The sequence below is a fragment of the Mchenga conophoros genome, linkage group LG1 (assembly GCF_057382185.1).
Source record: "Mchenga conophoros isolate Kocher_MC1m ecotype Shallow Benthic linkage group LG1, M_conophoros_male_GT1.1, whole genome shotgun sequence".
NCBI lineage: Eukaryota > Metazoa > Chordata > Actinopteri > Cichliformes > Cichlidae > Mchenga > Mchenga conophoros.
Window position 1 is genome coordinate 43271439 of NC_140526.1, and position 5673 is coordinate 43277111.

Here is a 5673-nt window from a genome sequence, read left to right on the forward strand (position 1 = left end):
AAGGTGGGGCCAGGTTTCACAATGAACTCACCCGAAACTCTGGCTGATTGTGACCCACACACTTTTTTACACCTTGGCTCAGGCGATTAGAGGATCATCAGGGGGTCCTTTTGTCCCTCTGTGGGGGGAAACTCCCACTAGGTTTATATCTGGGACTCTCCACCATTTGACCTTAGAACTGAAGAAGCTTCTCGGATGAGAGGTGAAACGTCTTCAAGCAACTTAAAGAAGTCCAGACGCTTTTCTTTGCAAGCTCCTTTGACTACGATGACCTGGATGACTGAGAACCTTCACAGACAAGCTGTTTTATTGTTAGACCATAATGTTGGCATGTTTTATTAACGTTTTATTTGGGATGGTGATATAATTTTCTTTGATTGCTAATATCATTGGACTATTTATTATTATTATTATTATTATTATTATTACATTAATTTTTTTTTTAATTGTGGCTGTTGAGGTGGACACTTCACTTTGCATTGTTAAAAGAAAGCACTTCATTGGCGTTGTGTTACTGGACTGACCCTAAGCAATCATTGCAAATAGCAACTTTGCTATCCATTTTAGACACTAAAAGAAAAAACACTCCACAGACCTTACTAGCATCACATGTGCATAACTCAAGTGTCATCTTATCAATGTGTTATGTGAGCTTCAATGGGGTTTTTTTCTCTTCTATTTCTGGCAGATACAGATATTTAATTTAAAGTCGTGATGTTGCATCTGTCTACATACTGTTAATTACTAACCCTAATGAGCTGTTGTGTTTTATTTTGGACTGGGTTTACACAAATGCTCACTGAATGTGTTGGCAATAAAAGAAATTTTAAAAAATAAGTTGGATGTACTTAATTCATTTGTGTGGAACCTGTTGACAAAATAGATTTATGTAAAACTAATTAATAAAGCACAAGGTGGCTGCAAATATAATATTTGAATTAATCTAACTTAAATTTAACATTTTACTGCCACAAATAAGAAATGTGTTGAAGTAACTAATCTAAACTATCTAACCTGTAAATATATCATCTATGTTCATACAACATAAGTTGATTTAGTTAGTCTTAAATATGTCTTGTTAATCTTAAGTAGTTTTTTTTTAAATTAGATGAACTAAAGATTTTTGCTTTAAACTAACATAATTCAATTTCGTGGAACCTGTTGACAAAATAATTTTAATTAAAGTCAACGTTTCATTTTTTTGAGTGTGAATAATAAGACCTTCTTCCATTGCTTAAGAAAATCTGGTACAAGCCAATTCACAAGAAAATTCTGCACACAAACTCTCAGACACAATCGATCAGTAGATTTACACAGTAGAGGAATTACGATTTTTACTTTTGTTTGACTCCCGACATGCATAAATATGTTGCACTAAAAGAAGAAAACAAAATCTAGCCTTTTCAATTCAATTCAATTCAATTCAGTTTTATTTATACAGCGCCAAATCACAACATAAGTCGCCTCAAGGCGCTTCATAGATACAGAGAAAAACCCAACAATCATATGACCCCCTATGAGCAAGCACTTTGGCGACAGTGGGAAGGAAAAACTCCCTTTTAACAGGAAGAAACCTCCGGCAGAACCAGGCTCAGGGAGGGGCGGCCATCTGCTGCGACCGGTTGGGGTGAGAGAAGGAAGACAGGATAAAAGACATGCTGTGGAAGAGAGACAGAGGTTAATAACAGATATGATTCAGTGCAGAGAGGTCTATTAATACATAGTGAGTGAGAAAGGTGACTGGAAAGGAAAAACTCAATGCATCATGGGAATCCCCCGGCAGCCTACGTCTATTGCAGCATAACTAAGGGAGGATTCAAGGTCACCTGGTCCAGCCCTAACTATATGCTTTAGCAAAAAGGAAAGTTTTATGCCTAATCTTAAAAGTAGAGATAGTGTCTGTCTCCCGAATCCAAACTGGAAGCTGGTTCCACAGAAGAGGGGCCTGAAAACTGAAGGCTCTCCCTCCCATTCTACTTTTAAATACTCTAGGAACAACAAGTAGGCCTGCAGAGCGAGAGCGAATTGCTCTAATAGGGTGATATGGTACTACAAGGTCATTTAAGATAAGATGGGGCCTGATTATTTAAGACCTTGTATGTGAGGAGCAGGATTTTGAATTCAATTCTGGATTTAACAGGAAGCCAATGAAGGGAAGCCAAAACAGGAGAAATATGCTCTCTCTTTCTAGTCCCTGTCAGTACTCTTGCTGCAGCATTTTGGATTAACTGAAGGCTTTTCAGTGAGTTTTTTGGACATCCTGATAATAATGAATTACAGTAGTCCAGCCTGGAAGTAATGAATGCATGAACTAGTTTTTCAGCGTCACTCTGAGACAGGATATTTCTAATTTTAGAGATGTTGCGCAAATGGAAGAACGCAGTCTTACATATTTGTTTAATATGTGCGTTGAAGGACATGTCCTGGTCAAAGGGTTTTTGTCACTATGTCACTATAACTAGACAAAAGATAGTAAGGCTAATGACTGAATCTGACAGAACTTTAACTCATTTAAAACCTTCATGCTAGCATCCTTATCCTATAGAATACAATTACACAGCACAATGTATAGTACGGAAAAAAATGGACCAACTTCAGCTTTAATACAAACAAATTTCCCACGCATGGGACTAATAAAGGTTATCTTATCTTATCTTAATAAAATGTAAAAGGAGGTGTAGGATTTGTGATGAGCAAGCCTGTCCCAGGAACTGTTTTCGGTAATTAGTAGCGATTGCAGGGGGACATGTCATGTTCAAAACGCTAGCTGGTGAGGTGACTGGAATTACTGAATGTGTTGATGACCAACAAGTCTGCTGATCTTTATCCCGAGGGGACAAGATGACAGAAACACTGAAGCAGCAAACATCCAAGTGAGAGCTGCACGCGCTCATCTGTCTGAGCAGAGAGCTTACACTTTTTGGCAGGATAGGTTGCATCAGTTACACTGTGAGGCACAAAACCCTTTTTCTTTACAGTTATACACATTTTGGAAAGCTTCTATTTAGAACTCTATATAAAAAAATAGCAAATTAAACGGCAAGATGGGAAAAGAAGAAACTGACTCAAGCAGGATCATTTTTTTCTAGACATGCAAACTTTGTGTTAGCATCATATCTTAAAACAAAACCAATAAACCTTAGTTCCACAAAGAGGAATGTAGAAATGGCAATCAATAACCATCCAGAAAAGAATGAGTGAGAAGTGTCCGGGAAGAGCATCGTTGATGTGTAGAGGAAGTGGGAGCGGCAAGAGAGTGTTGATCGTCACTTTGGGAGGAGAAAAAGACAGCAAGAGCGAGAATATGGGAGAGAAAGAATGAGAACATTAGAGAGAGGGGTGTCTTGGGACAGCGGAGTAATCTTCCGCCAGCTGATGTACGCTTCTCCTCATCTCATACATCATCGAGAGACGACAGCACCTCTGCACTCCGGAATTCAATAGCAGTTTTTCCTTCTACAAGTATCTCATTCATCCATAACAAAACGGATCCGGTGAAATATAACCAAGCAGGAGACGTGCAACTGGATGTTTGTACACGGTGCTTCCATGGGCTAATCCTGGCATAATGCTACTTTAAAACTAGATATTAGACTCATGTCAACAACAGTGCAAGGGCTTCATACTATGGTGTAGTTATTTTATGTGTGCACTGTGGTGAAAAGCACCTTACACAGGATATTAAAATAGCTTCATTATGTGATCAAATCTCCCTGATGAGGAAACATAATCAGCAATGTTACATACAGATTATTCAAAGTACCACCTCCGGTCTCCCTCTCCTCTTCCCCCAACCAATCTCAACAGATGGCTGTCCCTCTGGTTCTCAAGAGGTTTAAGGGAGTTTTTCCTTCCCACTGTCGCCAAGTGCTTACTCACAGGGGTCAAACTGATTGTTAGGCTTTTCTCTGTATTATTGTACCGTCTTTACCTTACAATATAAAGTGCTTTGGCGTGACTGTTGTTGTGATTTGGGGCTGTATAAATACAACTTAATTGAACTGAACTGAATTCTTTGTGTGTGTATGTAGATGGTTTCTGTTGCAAACCATTAACACTTGTTTTATTTTTAAACACTAAACCTTAAGTGAATTGTCCTTGTCACTTTTAAACCTACACAAAACCCACCAGAGCAAGTGCTGGTACCAAATTCTGACCCACAAATCTATTTAGAACTTTCCTGGAATAAATAGGAAACATATTTAGTTTTAGTTTTTAAACCACTTATTTATGAAGACAAAATAAAATACTATAAACACAAACCCATGTCCTATTTTATCTAACTCATTAAAGCATAACAATCATAAAGATTTAATAGTGAAAGGCGGTCGGAAGAGTGCACATAAATCATATTCATTCAATTTCATTCCAACCTATATCTTCTTTTCCTTGCCATCCGTACCCCCACTATACATCTACGGCGTGTTCGAGAAGCACAAAGTCAGAGTAAGTATAAAAAACCAAATTCATTAAAATTCTCATTCAATTAAAGAAAAAAGGTCAATATTTATGGAGCAAGAAACTGGGACTACTAAAATATAAAACAAATGGACCACAAAGACATAGAAACATAGAAACCACTTAAGCATCCAAGAACAGTTTCTTGGATGCTTAAGTGGTTTCTATCTCTCATGAGAAGTAACTTCCTCTAACACTTATATCCAGACATATAGTATCTTGGCAGGTTAGTTGGAGAAGAAATGCAATAGTGCAATAATTGTTGTTCCATACCCACAAATCAACATTCACCAACCATATTCCCCATTGGAAAAATGCTTTAAAATCTAGGCAGTCAAAAATAACTGGCAAATCAACATTATTTGGAGGTAGGTTTATCTTAATTTGGAACCATTCCAATTTCAGAGTGAGGTCAATTCTTGATGTCAAGAAAAAAACAAATCCCATTCATAAGCTGGGACAAGCTCCAGCACCTTACCTGCATAACCTTGAACTGGATAAGTTGTTAAGAAAATGGACGCATGGATAATGTCAAGTGTCAAGTTTTAACATCCCAAAATCAAAAGTTTGGCTTTTACTATTCATTGATTTTCACAAGGACAAAATAAATGCATAAACTACCATATAATTTCAGGTTATTTATAATGATGTCTGTAGGAATTCTGTTTATTTTCACTTAGAATAGTTCCATACCAGAATCACCATCTTAAAGTCAGTTGGTTTAAACTGATTACAGAAAACATATCGAGTTTCAAAAAGCTACCATCAGTTGCATGTATAATTAAAGGGACAACTTCTACAACTAGCGTCATGTAAAATAACTTTAAAGTTGTCACATGTACATTGTAAACAAAAAGCAGTAAAAAGAAAGCACTACTTCAGCTAATTACAAGGAACTATAAAGCAAGACTGCATAAGGGAAAACAACAGGGAAATGACAGAGCTGGACGCAGATATTGTACCACTAACTGCTTTCAGAATAAACTACTTTAAAGCTCTGCTGCACTGGTTAAAAACGTCACGCCAATGTGCCCTCAGAGTGAACTGTGGAGGCAAACTGTAATCTGTATTCTGTCCACAGCAGCAGCAGAGGCCCTACGGCACACCTCCATTGCAGTGATTCAACAAATCGTCTTAGCTGCTCATCCTTTGTCCTGTTAGAGAATAGTGAGTAACACAGGATAATACAGCAGACCACTCATATTCACACATCAG